The following is a 25790-nucleotide window of genomic DNA, read 5'->3' as shown; positions in this document are numbered from 1 at the left end:
CAAAAAAAATAAAAATATCTGAAAATATTACGAATGTTACTAAAACTCACTATAATTACAGCTAAAATATTCTTCATTTTCATCTTTGTCAAATGATATCTTACCTGAGCTTTTGGAGTTCATTTTAAATGTATTTATTTCGGTATTGCCGTACAACCATACAGAAGAAGGACGGTCAGACAGTTTTTTGAGAATTGAAATTTACTTAATTACAAAAAATTGAGTGATTTTTTTTATTTTTTTATCTTGCACTCGACAAATACTCCATAAAATTAACAAAGACTAAAACCAGTATTAAAATTAATAAAAACTAAAATAAAACGAAGCATTTTCAAAAATATAAAAACTAACAAACCTTCTCTGAAAGCCAATTAAAATTAACTGAATTTAAAAACAAAAAAACAAAAGTCAAAACGAAATAAAAACTAACTATAATGAAAAATCCAAAGTTATTATACGTAACCCCGATGCCACGACATAAAATAAGTGAATTTCTGAGAATTGACACCCCATTGGCAGTCCTAATGTTAGGATGTAATGTTGTCATTTGACATTGGATTAAGTGAAACCTGGCCACCATTTTGTCTTCTTCACAAGACACCTTTAACACCCTCAAGCTCTTTGAAATTATTTCATCCCATCTCTCCATCATTCCCCTTTCTCGGTGGTGTGCATTTTCTGCGTTGCTTAAGCCTCACTTCCTACATTGTTTAATTCCTGCTCCCCATCGAATCTCTGCCACTTATTCTTTCGTGATTTGACTGGATCTGTCTGGACTCAGCCTTAATTTGCCATGACACTTTAGCTGGGGCCGTAAGGATAGCTAATGGTCGAAATGGGTATGCTGTCTTAACAGGAACAAGAACATCCCATGGGTCATATTATATAAACCGACAAATGGATGTTGGGTAAATGTCTTAGACTGGCTTCTACCTAGTCCAACGTCTGGTCTACTTTCTGTCACCAAATTGTTAGGTGTACTCGGGGTGTGTAATAGAAAATACTCTCGAGCCGCCGGAATTCCCAGCATGGCGTAGCACGGTCTGCCAAATTCCCAAACACAACAAACTAGACGGCAAGAAAATAAAGGTACACCAGTTTTTATGCCAAGCCCATGTGCGCATGTCTACGAAAATAGAACCCTATAAATTGAAGTGAAATTACTGTCTGAATAATCACATACAGTAAAATGACATTACTCTGACCAGGGAAAATCATATCTATATTATTGCTGGGATGATGTTATTTCCCAAATGAGGACCAGATATGGCATGTTTTTATCAGTTCATATATATTCAGTTTGAAGCCAATGGCACAGTCTCAGCAGAGTGTGGATGCTCCAGTCCTGTCTCTTTTCTGCCAACCTGTCTTAGTCCTCTGTATTTCTCTGTCATCACTCTCCTCCTCTTTGATTCCCTGACTCATGTTCCTGGGCTCAAGACATTGAGGTAAATCTCTCGTGATTGCTGTATTGTGTTGCCTCTTGGTGATTAGGGGGTTGCTAGGGGCTGTAGATCAGCTTTGTTCAAAAGCTGTTTGTTCTTCAGGCCACCTAATCGCGCCTTCAGAAACGATGGCATAATTTATTTCCACAGCCATTTAGCACAGGCCCCTCTAACAATGACTCACATAGGAGCAGAGGCACTAACACTTCTAATGATGCTTAGCACAAATCAACGCACGGCTGCATTGAGGAAAACGAAACAGTATACCAGAAAGACTAACATTCACATTGGGATGGAAATCCGCATGTTGCCGCCCCATTTAAATATATTATACACTGTATACATGTTCACTGATATTCATCAATGTGAAGACCTTGAATATGTCAGTGATTTCTCACAGTAATTAGTTACCAACAATGATTTAACAAGGTAGTAAAAGGATGAATATTAATATGCAACACTTTATTTCTATAAATCTCTGCAAGTGTTTACATTTCCAAATGATCCCTTCTACAACATTCCTAGAAAATCACAATGTCGCATCGCTGGTGAATTGTTATTAGAAAAGGCCCTCGGGCACCATGTTGGTGACCACTGGTCCAGAGTATAGTAGTTTGAACACATGCCGGAAAGCTTGTGAGGGCTTAAGGATTTCTCATCCGTACATAATGCATCCCCGTATCCAAAAGGCTCTTTCATTCCATCCAGGATGAACCTTGACAAGCAAAAGCACTAGACAGATTAATATTGACTTATGCCAGGCAGATGTACCTGCCTTAAGTAACAAATGAATAGAATGAGCTTTCTGTGATGCTCCTCATGAATAATGTATCGGAGTGCTGTGGTTAGACGAGCAGGGCATCTGAGTCTACAGTCCTAAATAATATATGAATTGCCCTGAATATATATACCGGTATATATATGGGTCACTGATGGTGTAGTGGTACACACGCCTGAGTTGTGTGCAGGCAGCTTGGCATCGGTTCCCGCTCAGTAACGGTGTCTGTGTGTCCCTGGCGACCGGTTCAGGGTGTAGTCTGCTTTTTCTTTTTTTTTTCCAGAAACTTATTTGAGTAACATAAGAAAACAAAACAATATTACCAAAAGGAGAAACACAAGACGGTACTCAAAGGGAGCAGGTAGAAGTTCATGAACTTGAACCAGTCTTACCACTTGTTTTACACAGAACAATATTTCATTTTGTGTAGGACTACTAGTTTATGGTTGTACAGTATAAGAATAACTGAAACAGAGTATTAACATACCCTTGTATGGTCGTACAATATAAGGATAACTGAGAACAATATCACATTTATAGTCGTATAATTTAAGGATTTTGAAAACAAAAGTCATGATGGCATGTCATGAGAAAAATGGCAAAAATAGTGTACTCGTTTAAAAATGAGCAAATACTTGATTATGTATTCAAATGTTGACTTAGAAATGACAAGAATGCAGTTTGACACTACAGTAATAGACCAACAAAAGCACAGCAGAAAGAGAAAGAAAGGTATATTTGAAGTACTGTACATTTTAATTAGCAAAGGAGGAGGTTGAAATATATTGCTATTGAAAATCAGCCAGTGGCTGTCAAGTGTTGCACTCTATCCATATTGAAAAATGAGCTTTAATGATGTGAATTCAGCTCCAAGCAAATGTAATATTATATTACATGGAGGTTATGTGATGCTCAGTGCGATCAAAAAACGGTTATATTTATGCATGACTTAAATCGATTTATTAGATGTGTTTATGACTAGGACCGAAGTGAGCAGAGGCGATAGGGAAAATGGCGGTAGACGGTGACATTCTGTAGAAACACGCATGACACTATGTAGATAACTCTATGGGCTCTGTTTTCGTGACCGGCGTAAATCTGGCGTGGCGAGGCATGGTGTGGCGCGCTGCAAAAATCCAGACAAAATCATAAAAAACATTACTGTCCCAAGACTGTATAAACCAGGGGTCACCAACATTTTCAGTTTGATACACATTTCTGAAATAGAAAATGGGCTCAAATCACATGTTATTATTATATGTTGCAAAGGCTGGGAAAAAAATGGCAAACTCAGCTAAGTCAACCACGAAAATTGGTCGACATAGAAATTTCTGCCTTGAAATGAAGTAGGGTGTGGAGGGGTTGTGTGGCAGTTGGTGGACGGGTGAATCCCTGATTAATTAATGGAGTAATCTATATGTAATCAATTTTAAAAAGATTAATTAGTGACAGCACTTATATTGATAATTAATGATATTCATTTATGTGAAGACACTGATCATTTGAAACATTTCTCACAATAAGTAGGAAACGTATACATGCAACACTTTATTTTATAAATCTCTGCCAGTGCTTAAATTTTTGAATGATCACTTATACAACACAAAATCACAATCACTGGTGAGCTATTGGGGGCGACCTGGTGCCCGCAAGGACCACCCTGGTATTGACAGAGGATAGTGGAGATAGTGGCGACTGTTCTTCATTAATTCAGTCAGGAATTTTTCCCCTCCAACTGATTTCTTTTACTCTTGTTTTTGTTCTATTCACTTGTGCTTGCAAAACACTACTATCCAATGCTAGAATGGTCTCATGTTCTCACAGCGCTTGTGTGCATATCATTTTTCAGGCTGACAGGCAGGTCTGGATTTAGCCATTGTTAACTTGATGCATTGCCTCACAGTTATAGTCTACTTTGAAACTATGCACATTTAACATTTTAGGTGAAGAAAACACTTAAAATAAAGAAATGTGAATTGGGTTATGAAAAGATTCAATTTCGAGCATGTCTAATAATAAATTTAGATTTGGTATACTAAAATAAAATAAATGAACACACTCCCTTAAAAAAAAACTTTACATTAATTTGTGGGCCTCCTCATGAAAGTATAGCAAAACGACAAATTAACTGTCAACTAAAGTTAGCAAATGTTTGCCCGATCTCTTACTAAATGATACAACTAACATTCTTTTTCGAACAACGCTGAACAAAGCAGTCTCTCCACTTTGTAATTTACCCCAATGTTTTACTTGCCACAATGGTACCAAATAATGTTTATTTATTTGATGAATAAGACAGCTTGCGTGTTTGTCTGAACAATAAGTGACAATGAAAAAGAAATCTGGTAAAGTAATCAAGATCTTGATTACTTGATCTTGATTGAATCTCTGTGGTGTCGCAATAATACTAGTCTATTTGGGCCCAAAGACAAAAGCTCATCTGTGTGTGTTCAGGTTTTTTTTTTTAGTTATGTGTTTATCTGACTCTCAACATCATTTCATCATCAGTTGTGACACACGGACGCCATGATACCAGGACAATGCATCCAGGGAGATTATTTTCTATTTGACAATTGGGAATTGCAGAGAAGCAGCCGCTAGCCAAAGTAAATAATAAAAATGTTGTGGTGCAACAGTTACACCTGCTGGTAGATAGTTGAATTGCGTCCTCATAAACTGGCCTGTGAAGTGTGTTTTCAATGGATTATAAAACTGCCCACGCACACCTATTTCCTCTGACAAAATATATCAATTTCCAAAAGCAACATTGTGTTCAAAAAGATGATGACTTCTACAGAATCAAAGCAGCTATTTAAATTCATTCAATCACAACACCAGTGGACCGTGGAAAGACAAGAGAAGCTTTTCCATGTCTTTTGAATGGCTTGAACTCTGGCTCTCCTGAGGTGCATATTCCGAAACAATTTCATAACATTTGCTTCTATGCTGACTTATGTCTTGAAATGGTCATTTCCCACTAGAGCTGTGTTTCCCAACTTTTACTGAAACAAGCAAGCACCTATTTTACATTCGGAAAATCTCACGGCACGCCACCAAACAAAAATACAACAAAAAGTATAGTATATGTTGAAATAATGATAATCTACTTTCAATTTACCTACAAGTTTACTTATCTGGGACAGTTTAGTTCATTACAAAGTTATTATTGCGCTCAATATTGTGAATGAGAACAAGTGGATAAACAGGTTACAGTATACGGTATACATACTACATGTACCTTCTGTCATAGGATGTAGGAACAAAATTGTTCTGCCTGTCACTATACGTCACTGGCAACAATAGATGAACAAAATACTTTTTTGCCCTTTCGGACAGATGCCAACACAGCAAAAAACTCAAAACCAATAAAAAAAAAAAAAAAAAAAAAAAAGACAAGCAGAAAGTCTTTTCACCGCGCAAACAGGGATAATAGAGTTTGAGTTTTACTTTTAAAATGCACACTCTATTTGCTTCTAGAATATTACAATAAGCAGAGCTGGGCATTTTACTCCAAATTGAGTGTCCATTATGCGTCATCCGTCTGCAGCGTGAGTACCGTTCCGTCTGCATTCGCCTTTTTTTCCATGAGCAAAAAAAATACTATATACTATAGGACGGTCCGCCTCTGATTTTAAACGGGCGTCCATCAGTGATTCCGACTAAACTTTTCACTTTGGCTTGGATTTGGCTGCTTAAATGAACTCATATTTCATATTAATCATATTGCCTTGTTTCAACTAGTGGGCCTGCATACAACATATTCTTGAAAAAAAAGGGACAATGTGCAGAATGTTTTGATTTTTCACTAATCATTCATTATAGAAACCCACTATCCATTTCAACAATATGCAAAAAAATATGCTCTATATCACATCAACATAGTTATTTTGATACAATCGTGATTCGTAAGTGAAGTAATCTCTAATTATATTACATAGAGCATCTCAGCCTACTCGGTAAAAGGCTTCTTTTTAGGCTTCTTTCAGAACAACTTGTGTCCGGGAGTATATTCAAGCTGCGCGCAGCACTCAAGTATGGCACATCATGCACTTTCCTACTTCCAGAAATACGCCGTAGCAAAACTGCTGTGTAGTGGTTTGCTGGCATGCTTTTATTTTCAAGGCCGGGAAGTGTGAAGGAGGGGAAGTGTGGAAAATAAGTAACCTGTTAAATGCTTGCAGACTTGTCGTCTGTTGGACCCAAATAATTATACAATACGACAAAACCAACCCAAGGGCTCGCAATGGAAGTTATTACACGCAGCTGGGTAAGTATGTGAGTGAGTGGCGCATTTGAAGCGTGTCCACAGCGGATTTGAATAGTAAGTTAGCCAGCTAATTGTCTTTAAATAAACCTCTTCCGTTTTTACGTTTTTTTTTTGGTGGAGGGGGTGGTGGGGGGCGGTTTTGGAGTGGGGCGGGGGCCGACAATGTTTATGAATATAGCCAGGGGTTCGCGGCCAGAAGGGTACCCAGGTCAAGGGTGGAGGGTCGCGGCCGGATGGGCAACAAAGAGGGTCAAGTGCCCAGCACTGGTCATTGCATTCCATTAGTTGACCACTAGATGGCACTGAATTCTACACATTGTCCTTTTAAGATCTCAGATTATTCAGATTTACCTATAAAAATCAGGGCAAAGTAACTTAAATTACATAACTCAGCTTTAGCCAAAATTGAACTAAAGTACAGGGGTGTGAGGGGCTCTGACTATGTTTGTCGTGGGCCTCCAAATGACTATCTAAGGCCCTGGACTGAGTCAGACAAAGTGTGATAATTCGTGGCTCGTGCATTGATGATGAAAACAGCTAGGAGCTCATGTGAATTGCATGATACATTGGCCATCAACATGTCAAATGTATGTCGTGGTAGACATCCGCATGTCAATCAGCATCGGCTGTTTTCACCTGTCGGTTATGAGGGGATTGGTGAGGTGACACCATGTCTACAATTGACGTGTTGCCAAACACATTGCAACTATCTACCCACTCGTGGCTGTTTTAACTCCTAAAAGGCCAAATGTTTTAATTTAAAGTTTAAAATGGCTTATCTTAATCAGAATCATAGCTTGAACTCCTACTCCTGTGCTCATCGTCATCGTCGTTCTTCTTCTTCTTCTTGGTTCATTGGATTACAGCTCTTTGGTGCATACCGCCACCTACTGCTCGTCAATGGAAGCAACCTTGCTTGTGTTTAGCCCTGAAAACAAACACACGAGACAGACAGGGCGTGTTTCTGTCAGTCATCAGCAAAACGGGCGTCTGTTTATGACGGACCGACAGGTCCTCCGGTACTTGACCCGGTTAGTGATGATTACATTGACGGACAAAAACCCACCTTCGTCAAGTGCATTTTTTAAAGTTTCCCTTCATTCGTCAATCGTCAGCTAAATGGGCGTCCGTCAGAGACGGACTGATGGACTCAAATAGGTACTCATGTGAAATGCAAGTGAAAAAAAATCCACTTAAATACAGTAAAGAAGAATTTGTATTTCATTATTATAGCAGATTTGAGATTTTGTTATTTCTCACTGCTGGTGTTAAATAAAGTACTGCAAAGGTGAAGAATGTTATGCATTTATTATGATTTCTAAACAAGGTCAACACAAAATAAGAGTTTGGCCACTCCTGGATTACCAAACTACGCAATTCCATAAATACAAATAAATTCCTCCAATACAGTCAGCTTCATCCATATCTAATCCCTTTCAGAGCTATACTCTCCTGACTGCTGTGTCCTTTTCTTCCTTGTTTCTCACACACACGTCTTGAGGCCAACCACACCTAACGGAAGACTGGCCACATCAACACCTGTGCTACAACCTACCCCCTGCGCTCTCACTCTAGTACATTCTCTCCCCGGGGGCAATCGGATTTTCGCTCAAGAAGAAGGTTCTGGCGACAGCTGTTTGACGTTGCTCTTGAAGTGAAGACTACTGCTGCTGTCTTTCGGAAAAAACATTTAAAGGACATTAGGCGGCTTGGCTGTAACTTCAAATGGAAACTCATTGAGGGTGCGAAAGGGTCTGACTGTGCGGCAGCTCCAACGATTTGCTGTTGCTGAGTGTCTGGTTCTATTTAAGAGGGACAGACAGTGAAAGGCTGTTAAAAAACAAGGATCCCCCCTGTAAACACAATATGTGCTTGAGTCACAAGATGTTGTGAGCTGTGTTTGCTGTTTGATATTCAAGTGTCAAATGTGACAAATATGTGGGATTAAGTCTGGGCTTGAATGTAAGAACAGAGAGTTTTGGGGGGGGCATATTTCCTCACAAGCGAAATTGTTTGGGTCTGAACTGACTAATACGTAAGGCAATAATCTCTGAGGAGATTGGAAGAACTGGTCCAACAAAACTGGAGTGGGTAATAAGCTGTGTGCGGCCGGGTTGATGAGATTCATAAAGTCGATTTTTTTTTTCACCTCTTCAGGGAGGAGAGTGATGACCTGATGATGTCATCATCACGGTAACACGAAGCCCAAGTTAGTTACAGGAAGCTTGAGCAATCCATCATAACTACAAAAGTCATTATTATAATTCTTTAGGGGATGATACTGTAAGGCTACACTGACCGTGCATTCATCCCTCATTAAAAAAGAGAAGGCCACTCCACAGGCTAATGATAGAGACGTGTGTGCAGAGGACCAAAAGTGAAATCGTGCATGCATCACTGTGCATGTCATGACTGTGTGTTTAAGTGTAAGAGAGATGGAGGGGGAGATTCGGCTCATTGCATTTGCTACCAATCGAACTCCCCTTGTGTTGGGCTCAACGCCGGGTGCTGCAGGCCAGGGGTCCTTACCGGAATGCCGTCCGAACAGAAGCCTGAAATGTTGTTAAGAAACTGTGGAAGGAAGAGAAATGTATGCCATATTTCTTTCCTCACAAGCTCACATTAGACATCAGTAATTAGGTTTAATTCTTTGCAGATTTCTTGTGAATTGAAGCCACAGCAAAGTGATGGAACGCCGATAGGTTTTGGCCCTTGTGCAACATTGTAATGGTTTCTCATCACCGCTTTCTGTGGGTTATTATAATTTCAACTGACCTTCATAATTGCTACAATTATTACCTTTCGGGTTGGACTTCAGGCAGTCATTGACCGCAAAGGATTTTGATATAAGTGTTAAAACATATGGTTATATTAATAGTTTTATAGGCCTATTTAAGAATCTCAGCTCCGACCTTGCTTTGCGGAGTTTCTGCTGTATGTTCCACCGTGCTTGTTTTGGTTTTCTCCGGTTACTCCGGCTTCCTCACACATTCCAAAAATATGCATGTTTGGTTTATTGAAGGCTAGTCTAAATCGTCCACTTGTGTATTGTCCTGGTGTGCCGTGTTCTCCCGTCAGTCTATATTTACTTCCTGTTTTCCATTTACCTTGCCTCTGGTCATTGTCGTATGGTGTGTGATGTAGGTCTTTTGTGAGTCTGTTCCCATGTTCTTTATTGAATCAGTTTGTGTTTTTTGGCCTAACATTTTTTATCTTCCTCTATTGTCAAAGATCAAACCATTATACAGTATTTTGATGGAGAAATGACAAAGCAGTGTTGTCTTGGGGGGCCCAGAATACAAATGGTAGAACCTCATCCATAGTAAAGTAGGAGTGCCCACCCAGTCAATCACGGTCAACTGGTAGACCGCGGACTGCTCCCAAGGTGAGTGCACGGGGTGTAGAGGGAGAAAAAATAATGAAGAAAATGGTGTGTGAGCTTGTTACTACAGTATTATTTTATATTTTGTGTATGCAAAGCTTGTGCACCTTATTAGTCTCACGTACACGAAAAAGGATGTTGTTTTTGTTTTTTCTTTTAAAGGAAAACGTAGGTCATCTTTAGTTAAATCTCACTTCCTGTCCTTTCAAATACCGTGCTGAGCTGAGCCAGCGGCCATGAATTGTTTTCTTACTGCTCAGCAGAGCTGGGCATTTTACCAAAAATGTGCGGTCCCTTTATCGCCTTCTGCCTATAGCCGGGGTACCCTTCCGCCGTCCGTTTAGCCGCCATTTTGTCTAGCCAGAAAACATAGTACCCGCCTATGGGCCGGTCCGCCTATGATTTTAAACGGGCCTCCGTTAGAAACTGTGACCAAATACCGCTAAATTTTGATCCGTCTATCCATCTATCCGTCTAGCCCCCCCAAAAATCATATTCGTACAGCTAATTCGTACTCTGCGGTGTAAGTGCAAACTGCGGTTATTTTGTGTATCTACATCATTCTGCCCTAAGCGCTTTACAAAGCCTCACATGCACATGCCAAAATAAAAACAAAAACAAAAAGCAAGGGATCGGCCGGATTGTCATCTGTAACACCAAATGGCCCCCAACGAAATGTTTTCTACATATGAAGGTAAAAGGCTTTACCTTGCTGGCATTAAAACTTCCGCACGTTGACCCATCATTCATTCACATTTATCCCTCTGAGATTTCGGTTCGGTAAACTAATAAAGAATACATCCTTCATATGTGGATGGTCGTAGTGTCTCGAGTTGTTTCTGCAAGTTCCATAGCGGCATGTTTCTTTCTGAGATAAACGGGCAGAATACAAGCAGCATTAACAGGAGGCATCTGCGAGCGCGCATCTATTATTGTTAAGAGTCTATGGGGTGACCCTGACGTCAAGCGACACGCTGTCAAATCTCTGTCTCGCTGAGCAAAAAAGACGCTTTTTCCTTAAGACCACGTTTATCCTGTCTAGAGGACATCAAAGCCTGGATGTCACTAAATTTCTTACATTTCAACAAAAAGAAAACAGAAATGATGGTGTCAGGTGGCTCTTCTAAATCCCACCCTGTTGACCTGGGCTCCCTGGCTTCATATCTAAAACCAACAGTCTCAATCTTGTGTATTAAATTGGACAGAGATCTTAAATTGGACCGCAAATCAGAGCTGTTGTAAAGTCCAGCTTCTTTTATCTTAGACAACTGGCTATAGGGTAAAGCCCCTCCTTTCTCATCAGCACTTAGAAACAGTAATCCATGCGTTTTTTACATCTCAGATAGATTACTGTAATGTACTTTATTTTGGAGTCAGCCAGTCCTCTCTCAAGCGTTGGTCCAAAATGCTGCTGCTCGCCTCCTAACTGAAGCTCGGAAGAGGGAGCACATAACACCAATTCTGGCCTCCCTTCACTGGCTCCCAGTGCATTTTAGGGTTCATTTTAGCATTCTTCTATTTGTTTATAAGTCTTTAAATGGCCTAATCCATTTGAAGACACATTTCTATGCTTTGGCTTTTGAGCCGACCTGAGACTGACAGTTTTTGGATGTTTTCCAGTGTCTATTCTATAAAGTGTTTTGTGTTAATTTATTGCTTTCACTTGTTGTATTGACTATTTTGTTGTTGTATGTAAAGTGCTTTACAGCTGTAGCTGTTGTTAAATGCGCTGCATAAATTGGTTTGCATTGCATTGTGTTGGCGGCGCAACAGTGAAACACTAATAGTGGTGTATGCGCATGCGCAGCGTGAAAACCCCGCCCCTCCTCAGTCGACAAAAGAAAATGGTCGATTGCGGGAAGTTGGCCGCTTGAAAAGTAGATCTTGGGTCAAAAAGTTTGGTCACCACTGTACAAAAGCCTGTGTCCATGAAGCAGATATCACAATGCTCTTCAAAGATAAAGTTTGCAGTTTTCAAGCTGCTAGCAAAATTTGCATGTAGCCTCACTCCATGAGTCCCCCTAGCATCCCTGACCAAAGCCACATTCCACACCAACATGCATAAGACATGCGCTGCGCGTGATGTGCACTGTACACAAGTCACCGTTCGAAAGCTGCAAAACACTAATTACTGGTTTGATGTTTTATTTTTTTTTGGAATGTAAACTCAATCAAAAATATAATAGAGGTGAAAAATTAACCTTACCAATGAGAATGGTGACATTGGTGGTGTGTTTTCCCAGCCACGCGATGCAGACATTCGCGTTGGGTGCCAGCTTTACATGTCTTTCTTTACCCTTGGTTCGTTTTGAGAACTCTCCAATTCCTTCTTTTTAACCGTGCTAACTGTATTTAAATAATCCACCCAAGAAAACTATAAATGCAATGTCTCAGTCTCTGATAGGCCATTCTTGTCCTGGCAGGACGTTTTGAAATAATAATTTCAATCAAATTAGAGGCATAAGATCAAGGCAGAGAGACATGAGTTCTTTATTTATTATTGTTATCATTATTTTTAAACTGTAAATGCCCCGTTCAACATATGACTACAAATGATGGCACCCTATTATTTTAATCCTTTTTTTACGAGAAGTTTGTGTTCTCTTTTTGTCATTTCAGGCACAATGGATCATGCCAGAATAAAAATGGAACTTAGCCATTAATTGCCACATGGTTTGATATTACTAGTCAGAAAGTTATTTTTCTGTAGTGACTTATTTTAGTAATCACACACACACACAAAAAGAATCTTGCTAACCACCGCTGAAAATCAAAAGAGAAGAATAGGAAAACTCAGATGGCAAGCGACTAAACCTAAACACATTTTGCTATACTGTCTCAGTAAAGTTCCACACATTATTCAGGTTACTGTTTACAACGCTATTGAGGTTAAGGTCAGCATTGTTAAGTTTACATGGAATTCCATTCTTTTTCTGTGCCGATAATTCATTCCAAATGCAGTAGGTAGCCAGCGTCAAATGCACGGCAGTCTCTCACTGGTTACAACTTTCAGCTGATTTCCCTTCCAGCTAATGACAATGTAGAGACCCCACACAATCTTCTGAAATAGTTTGCTTATGTAGCTTGAATTTACTTTTAGATCGTGTTACTCACTTTTATACAGTCTGGAATAGTTCTATAACATGACATCATGTCAACTTTATTTGAGGAAATGTACTTTTTAGTTGTTTTTTTGGGGGGGGTTAGAAGAAAGATAGAATAACCTTTATGTGTGGTCATTAAAGATTTGTTCAAACACACAATCCCCTGCCAGTTGCTGAGGGGAAACAGTAATCAATTATGCTCACATGGTTCTGCAAGAATGATGTACTCCAATTTAGTTCTGGATGGTGGAGCGAGGGGAAGGCAGAAGGGGGAGTGTGGGTAGGAGAGGCATTTCATGCTTCTCCTAACCACTTCCACCCATGTATCTCTCAGATCATATCTCATTATAGCACCGGCGTACAGATTCAAGTTGGCATAGAGGAAACTAGGTCCATATTACTTCCTAATTGGTCATTTCCAGGGGAAACCTTCGTTTGCTAACCCTACTTCCAGGACAGGGATTTCTTAAACAAGCATGGGCTTAAGACGGGGGCTACATCTGGGTGGCAGGCCGGCTGACAGGCAGGCAGTGATTGGGTCCGTCCCAGCAGTAAGTGGGCTGATTACAGAGCGGCCAACATGTTACATCAGCTTAAAAATAAATAGGAACTATTTACCTTATGTCACAGGAAAATACTGTACGTACTGTAATCGCTTCAACGTGAATGGTGACTGTGTCAGGAGACGACAATGTCCTCGAATGTGAAACTGCACAATTTGCTGATGCTACCGATTATGCTGCACTGGCCTCCTAATGGAATGTCTGGATTGAATATCTCAACATTGTGGGGAGCTATTTGGTCATGGAGAAAAAAGTGAGCAAAATTTTTGTCTCTGCAACTTTTTTTCTGTCTTTAGTGATTGCGGATATTTACAACAAAAAGTTATGCCTGCTCACATTCATAATGTACAATGGAAGCACCTGGCATTGCTTAATTCACAGAGATGATTTAGTGGTGTGGAGCTGCATTGTATTATGAGAACTGTATGTTTACAGCAGTTAGCTACATAAGAGGGACCGACTATAAGAAATGCCTCTTATCGTGATGCAGTGCAGTTCTATAACCACAATAATAAACATATAATTAAATTAATATTTCTCATAACTGAGTATTGTGATGTTTGGAAATCCTGATTTTTTTGCTGCTGCTCTTCTATTGGAGCTCAGTTGATACTGTAATTAGATCATAATGTTTGGTTGATCAGGATATACAGTATTCAAAGTAAATAATGCACCATAAGTTTAGCCTGGTAGCTAAAGCACTGACAGAACTTGTGTAATTAAGAGGCTATTGTGTTTCTAGCTGCAGGTTACTATTAAAGAGCAGATCTTTATCTAGTGGATGTAAATGTGCAATTTATGTGTGACTATGAGTATACACGTGTGTCTTTGTGTAAATGTGCATTGAACACAGCTTTGGGTTATTAAAATGCTCAAGGACTTTTAAGTGCTTGGAAGTGTTACACGCCATTTTGGCGATGCTTGTTGACTATTCAGGGCAGCAGTGAGCAGTTGGTCCATGATTTAATTTTCCTGTTTTTCCCAGCAAGAGGACGTGTTGAGCGCTGGGGGGCAGTGTACTGTCGAGTTGAGCACCCTCACCCACCACTCTCACACATGGTTGAGCACATCTAACAATAGACTGACTGTTGTACAGTGTTGGGGTCAGCGCTCCACTCACCTCCACCCATGGAAATCACTCCGAAAATTTCTACTAGTGCTGAGTGATCACTAAAATCAATCCACCTAACGCAGTTAAACTGTTTCACGCCGAATTACAAGGTCAAGCAAATCTGCATCTTTTTAGAAAAGGCCAAATAATTAAATGTATTTGAGAACACAACATGGTCCTTGCATGTATGTTATGTGTGATTTATCAGAAACAGAGGCAAAATCTTTCTGAATGTGTGTGTGAGTGTTTTCGTCTGGGTGCTGCACTACTGTAATAACATTGGCAGGTGGCCCACCCCACGCCCAGCCCTTTCGCTGCCCCCCCCCCCCCCCCCCCTCCCTCTCCACCGCAATGGAAAGCAGGTGTCCGACCCTGGTCTGGGGACAGAATTGAATTAATGTGCAAAAACAAATGACTCCATCAGCAACGTCTAGAGGGGCTGCAGTGACAGCCCCACGTTTAGAACCCAGAGCAGAGCGCGCCGTCACCCGACACTGGACCGACCGGGCTAATATCCACACCTATTACACAAGGATTCATGGGAAAACAACGGCAAGGCCAAAGGTGAGGATGAGAGAGGAGGGAGACGAGGAGAGCCGGGAAACGTATGGAGGTTAGAGAGGACAGAGTTGTATTCTTGGAATCATCCAATTTAGCTAGTAACGGCCTTTTTGTCTGAGGTGAAAATGCACAAAGGATGTGTTAGTCCTTTCAGTCTGGAAGGCTTTGAGGGAATGTTTTGTCTAATTGGAAGCGACGGTAGTCAATACACAGGCGGGTTCCCTCCCTTGAACGACATGCCCAAGTCTAATACCGTCTCCAATTTCAGGATTACCCCGATAATAACTGAGCTAGTCATTTCCAGCATACACGCAATACATACGAGCAGTTCTGGCAATGACATTGTACCGGGGCACGGAGACTATATGTCCGAAACCATTAACTGCATCCAGGCTTTCTTGGCGGGGCGCTCATGAGAACCATCTAGAGAAGCTGTAGAAATGACAAAGTCAATATCAGAGATGAGCGCAATTACAGGCACTTGGGAGAGTTGGAAAAAAGTCGGCCTGAAAATGTACACTATTGTTATCTCACGGTGGCACGCTTCTTCAGAACAGATTTGCAGTTTTTGTCCTTTTGTCTCCTGCTTTTCTGCATTTATCAATTGAGAGTTTGCACTCTCAGTAAATACCATTTACATAAATAGGTTGCTGTCAGGCATGCAAGGGGCTATATTTACAACTGCTCGACACTAGTTTCCAGGCAACCCAGGGGATACCCCCATTATGTACCCCAAGCTTCCATATCCACCCCCTCCAAACATTCTTGCACAGCCACCAAGCCGTGGTAATCTTATCATCTCTCGGCATTATACCCTTCTCCCCACAACACAAAAGCCACCAGCCAGAACTATCACGCCTGACCCTCGCTTGCCCTTAACTTGCTCTCCTCAATCATGCAGTGATTTGTAACGACCCCTCTCCTCCCCTAGTCCCTGCAATAGCTGCTCTAGCCCATAATACTCGAGCCACCAGCTACTCTTTGATATTAAGGATCATGCTCCCTTATGATGGGACGTAATTTCAGTCTCCCAATTTGGGGAAAAATGTATGGTATGACACCAGCAGCTATGAAAACACCAGAGAGCGGGCGGCGGGGGGTGTAAATGCGGCTTGTTTTCGGGATTCTTGCTGGCCGACAGTGGCAGATTGAGTTGGATTGCGGTAGTGATGTGCTTTAATGTTGCGGTCTATCTACTGTATGCCGCGCTCAAACTGTGCGGACGGACCCAAGGGTTAATCAAATGAGGGAGGCGCTGCTCTCTCTCCTCGTCCACCCCACAGAGCCGAAGTTGACGCTTGAAAAGCGGTGGCTCGGCATGTGGGGGGGATGCCAGCGGGGTGAAGTCAGCGGGGAAGGGGTCAGGGGCAGTTATCGGCTCTGATTGCATTATCTGGGAGCAAACAAGGATCGCGCTGAGTTGTGATGTATATGGGCTGGAAAGATTGAAGTGTGGTGCGCAGCAGGCCGGCCACTGTGTTACGTACAGGCCCGTCTGCATTTTCAGACTCTCGCACGAGCTAAAGAAGTCACGCACGCTCATATACAACAAGCCGTCAAGTCATTCATAGAATGTGCTCGGCCCAGTGGGTTCATCTGTTCAGTTCAGTAATAGACCCATCTGTTCCCAAGGAGAGGAAAGCAAAAATCTAATAAGGCTTGAAGGTGCCCTTGCCCTTACTTTATGAGCCAGTAACACATGCCAAATGCATACTGAGATATTTAGCTAGTATTACCGTGCCTGTTTGATAAAATATCAATCTAAAATTGCCACCACTTTGCAATAAGGGTAGCGTTACAGTGGCTTTGCACTGTTCATATATTGGTTAGTTTGTTGGCACTGCCTCGTAAGTATTAAAACACAATTACAGGAGTGACCCCGTACTTGGCAGGCGGCAAGCCCACATTTAAGAGTTGGATTTATATTGCGACAAGTACTACGGATAAAATGATTTCAAGAACAGGAAGAAGAAAAGGAACAAACAGTGATCCACCCTTCATTTCATTTCTCGTATATTTTTTTATTCGACAGATTACTTTGAGTTATAATGATTATTTGTAGGGGGAAAAAACGATTACTAAGGATAATCAAGGCCACTCCAAGTCCTCACTAATAAACGCGCTACGGGCCCCGAACAGATGCCTGCTACCCTTTACAGTTGAGTAAATAAATAATATGTGACCGTATAATATGTACTTTCCGAATACTGTTATAACTCTTCCAAGTAATTTAATTCTTTTAATCATGATTCAGAAATAGTTAATCACCTATTTAGACACCCATTGTCATGGTATCCACATTGTAAAGTTCTTATCGACTATTGAATGCAGTGAAACATTTGCATGTGATGAATTCATTATTTGTCAGTGAGAAGCAGTTCATATTTATATGAACTTTTTGGAAGGATTTACTAGCTCTACAATTTATACAGTATTTGATGGATGACCTGGCTGCAATCTCATCATATCATCTGTATCCATGTGTTGCTTGCACTATTACTCATTACTAAATTTATGACCTCCAGCGAGGTCATCAAAAGACTTCTACACATTCCCAACAGTAAAGAAGTTGATGGAATGAGAGGGGGGTGGTCCTGTGAAAGGAAAGCAGTGGGTTGTAGTGAAGGATGTAGTGAGGGGAGTGAGGACAAATGGGGAGCAGGAGCAAGAAGAGAGATAAGGAGAGGCAGAGAAGTGCTGATGGCTGTAGGTCAAATGCCTCAAAGCACCAGTCAATAAAATTGAGGCCCACCCTAGAAATGTGATAAGACGCTTCTTTAAGTGTGCTCGATATATCACAACAATAAACATGTTCGAAATGACGTGTTTATGCCACTGAAAAAAGTGGTGGTTTTGAATGTGGAAAAATCCCATTACTCATTTAAATCCTTTTTTTTTTTTTTTTAATTAATTGTCTTTTTTTTTTTCTTGTAAACATTTATCATCATGGCTACTCCAGGAAACTAATAAAATTCCAGCATACTCTGTTTTTACGCTCGTGGATATTCTCATTCAACCAGGTCATTTCATTCTCAGGAGATTGAATCGATCGCAAGTGGACTGCTCTGTCTGTCTCAGAAGACGTTTCGCCGTCCTCATCCGACCGAGTAGGCTTCATCAAGTAGGTTGAGGCCTCAGGCTGGTGCACTCCTGACCAATCCTTATTGCATGAACTCTGTTTTTAATAAATGTTAAATTATATTTGGTGGACCGGCCCAGCATTTAACATTTTGGCAAAATCAATCTCAAAATGAAGTGACGTCTAAGCACTAGTTGAAATCAATTCCAACTGCACTAAACCCAATGTTCAGTTATTTATGTTCTAGGAATAAGGCCACACCTGAATGGGCCTGTTTAGCTCTTCACCTACAAATGCATGCATCCAAATCTCACTTTTATCTTTTGGATCATCTTATTGATTTCTAACTATTTTCCTTAAATGTATAGCTGTAGGCCAAATGTCTAATGCTGCATGTTGGCCCTCCTTTCCAACACAAACCACTTTCTCATTGTAATACGTAACATAATACATCACAAATTGTGTGCGTCCGTCGATCTGTTAAGTGTTCTGTAGGTGGTGTTCTTGTGGAGTAACACTGACTCTGGGGTATTCGAGGCAACAGGTTATCAATAAATGTGATTAACGATGCATTCAACAGGCCCTAAAGTGAAAGAATTTATTACTGTCATCTCACTCAACCACTCAACCCTCGGTGGAATCATCCACACACTCTCAGGCCCCGCTCACATGTGCATGTACAAAAGACAAATTACAACTCTCACTTACTCATGCGTACATGAACACCACCCAAACACACACACACACGCACACACACGCAGACACACCCGTTCTGTACAAAGCCAAACAAATCTCATTTCACTGCAGCCTTTCTTCAACAAGTCACCAAATTTGTCAGCTTGAAGCTCTAGCGTCCAAAAGATCCTACGAAGGTTTGTGGGAATTCTGAAAAGAGTGTGTGAAAAAGTTTTTTTTTAAAAATAGAGGAAAGACAGACATATATTGAAAGAAATAGGGCTGAAAATGCGCAAAAAAAATATTAACCATTGGTGTCTGATGTAACATGCAAATAAACACTTCCCTATTGTATCTCTTAGTTACTATCATGCTGTAAATCTGGTGAACACATTAACTGTAGAGGGTTAGGATGTGTGAATGTTTAAGTGTGTGTGGGGGTGTGTAGGCGTGTGTGTGTCTGTGAGTGTGTGTGGTGCCGTCTAATATTTCCACCAAGACCCAGGTCCAGGAAACTGCTCCATCTGCTACCAATGTAGCCACTTTCATTAAATTTCCTCTCACAAAAGGGCATCACACAGAGTCCATCACTTCTTCGTTTTTATCTTTGTCCTCCTAAAAGACTCTCCAGAGGCTGTAATGGCCGACATGTACTTCCGTCTATCTGATAAAAGACAGTTTATTCTTTGTGCAAACACCACAACGGCCACAGAAAGGCACACAACAAGCGCGCGCATTTTCCTTACTCAATGGATAAGGCACAACAAGTCCTGGGAGAGCGTTGTAATGTTTGTACAATTTTTACAAATGTGAGCATAAACTTGAATTAAGAACCTTGAATATGCTGTTTCACTTCCAGTATGTCAAAAAATGACCCTGAATTTAGGCAACGGAGCCTTGCCCACCCAGATGCTTTTTTTTCTTGTTTAATTTGGATATATTATAATTCATTTGTATGGGCCCCAGAGGAAATTATCAGGCAGAAATAATCTGTTCCAGGGTTTGCATTTTCAAATGGAATGTTCTTATTTTCTTGAAAAGGCATTTTGTGAAGGTGATTCATGTCACAGATGGGCCTCACGCATCTCACCTTATAACATTCTGACTTGTCTTAAAAAAAGTTAACCATTGGAAACCATAACACACTCTATACTTTAAAGCAGGTGTGCCCACACTTTTTCAGCCTGAGAGCTACTTATGACACGACCGAGTCAAAATGATCTACCACCTACTAAAAATGCAAAACACGTTATTTATAAATATATTGAAAATAATTGCGTGTACCGTATATGCCGGTGTACCTTGCATGACTGCATCAACCTATATAGCACAATACAACAACAAAATGTTTTGTAATTACCGTACTCTGATGTATGGAAGCCCATTCCTGCCAGTAAAAAAAAAGAAAATAAAGAAATAAAGAAATAACATTTTTCTTTGGAAGAAGCCCGTTCCCGCCAGTAAAAAAAAAAAAAAAAAAAAAAAAAAAAAAATTCTTTAGAAGAAGCCCATTACCGCCAGTAAAAAAAAAAAAATTTTTTAAAAACTTTAGGGTGATAGGCTGACGATCTACCCACCCATCTACCCACGATGCCTTTGCGATCAACCGGTCGATCGCGATCGACGTAATGGGCACCCCTGCTTTAACGTGACGATGTGCATTGTGATGTTGGCATCTTACAGTTCTCAATTGTGATTCGACTCCCTTGATATAACTTCCAGGGCTAATTCGTCCCTCATTCTTCTTCACTTAACACCTGTTGCTGAGTCTATAGTCCTTTTGCATGTTGCAAAACCACCCACAAAAAGAACATGCACACACACAGACACACACACAAATCTGGTTGTCTGCATGCTTCATAAAATTGCAATCGCAACAGAAATTGCCACTTTAAAAAGACACATTGCAGTCCTTTTGTGTGCTCTGTTTCGAAAGAGTTTATGTTACACCCAAGCACATGACCTGTTTCTCACTTGAGCTTGTTTCACCGCTCTGATGCGAAAATGTTTGATTCTGCACTGTTGGACTCTCTGACAAATAAACACAGGCTGACATCACAGAACCAGACTCAAGGGCTAAAAAGGCACACTCCTCCTCTGTGACCTTCTAACATTTATTCACCTCCCCAGTGGAAAGAAAAACAGACTGAGGGTGAGGTCCACTTGGTGTAGGTGGATGTAAAAGGGCTAAGCCCCATAGTGACTGTCAAGCACTGACACCACCTCCTCACATCTGTGCAATGTTAAAATCGAAAGGGAGTGTGAAAGAAATAAGAAGACAGGAAGGAGAGATAGACAAAACGACCCTATGTTGTTTTTCGTTACCTGTATATTGGTTTAATTACTGATGTGTGTATGACAATTGACAGTGGGCGATTGGGTGAAAGGGAAAATTGTGAGGAAGGCATTGAACCCTTTTGGTTGCATGTTGCCTGCTGATGAACTTGAACTCCCTGTAGTTGAGTAGTAATTCTCATACTGCTGCTCAGACACCTCTGAAGAATGCCACCCGTGTGGGAGGGTGCGTGAGGGGCCTTGACGGATGGCTGAGTGACAGGGACAGAAATAGTAAGAGGCTTCTACATGAGTTAACTAATCAGTGCTCATTATAGATGATGTCTCGCCAGTACACAAACAGAGGCTCAACAAAGGCTCAGGGTGAACTGACACCGTGTGACAATTGAGCAACTGAGGTTGTTAGCTAAAATGGGCCCTTACTCCAACCAATTAAAAAAAAAAAAAGTTGGTTTTTTTCAAGTCCATAAAATCAGGGTCATATACTGTATATATAATCAATAGGGATATAACGATTCACTCAAGCCCCGATTCGATTCGATTTTTGATTTTCAGTTCCCAATTTTGGATTAGATTCTATTTTTTTAAAATTGCTACCATGCTTGTCTCTGTGCACGAGTGTGGTTTTTTTCATTCCAGATGCAAAATGTGCTATGCATCTGGAATGAAAAAACGTATCAAGACATCATTTACGAGATGAATTTAATCATATTATCGATTAATCAGTTTTGAATCAATTTTCGATTAATCGTTACGTCCCTACTATTTAAAAAAAACTTTAGGAATGCTGTATACCAGTAAAACTACAGCAATCCCTCTTGCGGTGTGGTGTACTTTTTAAAATTTTAATTTCTCTTCCCACATCAATAAATCACAGAGAAAACATCAATCATTTGTGAATCATTATAAAATAAAATAAAAAAATATTTATGAAAATAACTTTAAACTTTTTATAGCAACTTTGTCTATTTAAATGAACACAAACAGTTTTAAATAATACATTGATTGGTATCATATTCAAGTGGCCATTCCAACCAGACTCACGATTTTTACAAACTGTCATTTTTGTGAAATCCTGTCACATTTTGCTGGTTTTACTATGACATTTCTTGAAGGTGCATTTGTGTGATTTGGACGATCCAATTATGCAGTACCAACATTTTTTTTTTTTTTTTTACAAAATGAGCATGCACTCCACTTGATTTGGATGACATTTAAATCCAACCAGTTGACCCTACACAAATCATTTTTGTTTGCCTGAAACAAATTTTTACTGTGTGAAATAAGCATTTTCAACTGTCATTTCCAAAGTGGCTCTCCCACCAGTTGCAGGGCACAAATAGACAAACAATCATTCATGATCACATTCACACCTATAGACAATGTAGGGTCATCAATCAACCTAACATGACCTAACATCACCAACCTAACATCAATTTGGAATGTAGGAGAAAAATGTGCAAGCACGGAGCCAAGATTTCAAACCAGAACCTAAAACTGTGGGGACTTGTGCTCAACATTGGTCCACCATGCTGCCCCCTTTACAAAGATTAGAGACAATAGAAATCAAGAGTAAAGTGGTAGTGAGATCAACTTTTCATGTTTGTTGTCACATTTTGCTATATGAAGGCATCAACATGTTAGTATCACTGTGTAATAAACTGCAGTTCCACACTACTGTAAAAAAAAAAAACAAAACTATAAACAGCGGTTACATTTAAAAATAAAGTTGGCAGTTGATAACAAAACCTGGCATTATTTTCATTGTCTTTTTCACTATTATTAGATTAAGACCATATTGCCTAGAAAGTTATCAAACGTACAAAGATGTTAAGTTATATAGCGCATGTCAGTATCTTAACTGCCCATGCATTATTATGAAGCTCAAAGGACAGCCGTCACGCAGGTCATTTGCCATGATGGCAAAATAAACGTTGTCATAGCTGCAGCACCGAGACTACGAACGGCGAAGAAAACAACACTGAAACATAAAGATCATTTCAATTGAACTGATGTTTTGGGCTCTGCGTTCAATAGCCTTTGCGCTTGAAGGCACACTAATGCTTATCTTTCCAATAATATGACATTTCCATGCACATTTGGTTGCTGGTTATCAGAGCATTAAAAATAGTCCAAGTAAAACCCTCCTGCGGTTGCTGCTCGGAGCTTCTAGAAGATGGAGAATGGCACCAATAAACACTTCACCTTTGTACTGAGCTATCAAAATGAGTATCAGTGGTGACAATAGCAAAAATGAGTGAAGGATAAGCACAACCTTTGACAGAAGGCAGCTAACAATATTCATAAAGTGAACAGAGTTTGGTGAGATATTTAAAGTCATTTTCGTTTTGTTTAATCGAATGTAAAGTATTTGAACGGCGCATGTGAGAAACGAATCCTTTTGCCCAACATTCGATGACGGGGACATGCAAAAGATAAGGGCGGGACTGTTTATTGACAAAACAACCCTTCCTTATCATATCACAATCAATATTATATAGCTTCATCAACATCCCGGAGTAGTTAAGTGCACTTTATATTCTGAACTACACTTTGCTTGCCTGCAGGCCTCATTGCCTCTAATGGGACTGTTTGCTGCTCTGTCATCAGCTTAGGGTGCTGGCGGCTATGTGATCCCACGGTCAACACATCGATGTGGACGCCTGATAACCGTCGTATCATTATCTTATCACAGGCATCTGCTAGAAGTGAGGAACTAGTGCCCTGCCTGCTACGCTCGCAATCAGCTCATTTTTATGCTCCCTGTTTGAAAGGTCGTAATGGCAGCCATCCTGCCACATGCGGATGAGAGTTTTCAATTCTTTCTCTCTCTCACACGCGCATATATTCCCACTAATGTGCATTTGGACAAGCTGCTGTACAAACACATACACTACATATACGTACTGTGTATCTTGCCAGAGTACAGACTTATGGGAAAGGAAGTCAACAGACTGCAGACAAGGAAGGCGAATGACTGGCCCCAGACAGACAAAATGGCTGTTGGTCCGTTACAACATAAAAGTATACAAATGGAGGGACCTTTCTCACAAATGTGTTTTTTTGTGTGCATCATTCAACATAGAGCAAGATTCAAATCTTAAAATTCCATTGTAGATCAGTTAGAAAATGAGTACAATATAGTTACGGTGTAGCATGTAGTGTATATGTAACATGTTTGAACAATAGTCAACACTTTGTAGGCCACTTTTATACAGTAAATACTTCAAAATATAGGTCACAACAATAACACCATATAATAATAATCATCATCATCATCATCATCATCATCATCATCAACATAATCATAACATAATAATAATAATTATAATAACAATAATAATGATAATAATAATAAAATAATAATAATTATTATTATAATAACAATATTAATAATATTTTTTTCAATAATAATAATAATAATTATCATTATTATTATCATTATTATTATTATAATTTTTATTATTATTATTATTATTATTGTTGTTGTTGTTTATTAATAGGCTCAATTGATTATCAGTAATTATGACATCCAACTTACATTTCTGAGGGCTTCCTCCCACAATCCAAAAACATGTTTCTTACAAACTGTAAGACTCAAAAGTGTCCACAAGTGTGAATGTGAGTGTAACTGCTTGTTTGTCTATTTGTGCCTTGCAATTGTTTGGTGAGGTATTTGGGACGTATCCCGTCGCCTTGTTGTTGTTGCCGCTGCCAACAGGGCACTTTTAGCAATTGCATAGTAATACAAAGTATTTACATTATTCTTATTGTTTGCTAGTATTATTGTTGTTGTTTTTTTAATTAAATTATTATTTGACATTTTCAAAATCAATACGACATTTGATAAGTTGTATGAAATGATATAGCACTGTAGTATATTTTAACATCATTAATACATTTTATTATCATTTCCTCTTTTTGTAGCTGTGGGAAATTGCAGGCTTCTTCTGATTTATACTGAGGAATGTACCATATGTGCTATACATTTCTTTTGTTTAGGTTACCATATACTGTTCCTTGCCTAAGGAACGGATAAAAGGTGAAATATGTATCGGTGTAGGTGCTGTATTATGGCATTGATACAGAACCATTCATACAAACAGAACTGATTAATACTCTTTAATGAAACGATTGCAAATAATACCATGCAAATACCCCAGGCATCGACGTTTACAAACAGTCCACCAGGCTGAGAGATTTGTTTACTTTGCAGATATGTGCAAGTGCATGAGTTCTTAATCAGGGAATTGGTGTGAAGGTTCGAAGTCACTCTAAATCAATAGACAGTAGCCCTGATAAGAACTCACTGCTTTTTGCTTTTTATTTTCTGGTTGATTTGCCATTAGGTGGCACTACTGCTGTTGCTACATCTCTAAAGTCAAGGAAGTACATTGAAAACACAGGACTTTTTATTCAGTCTAGCGACAATACACCTTGCTCCTTCCAATTCCTTTGGTTTTAAAAAGCAAAATGTAATTTCCTTTTTGAGTAGTCAGTGCCATCTTTTTTACCTAATAAAAAAACGAA

Source organism: Filicampus tigris, chromosome 8 (genome assembly GCF_054856515.1).
Source record: "Filicampus tigris isolate MCC_2025a chromosome 8, RoL_Ftig_1.0, whole genome shotgun sequence".
Classification (NCBI taxonomy): domain Eukaryota; kingdom Metazoa; phylum Chordata; class Actinopteri; order Syngnathiformes; family Syngnathidae; genus Filicampus; species Filicampus tigris.
This window is presented reverse-complemented; position numbering follows the sequence as displayed.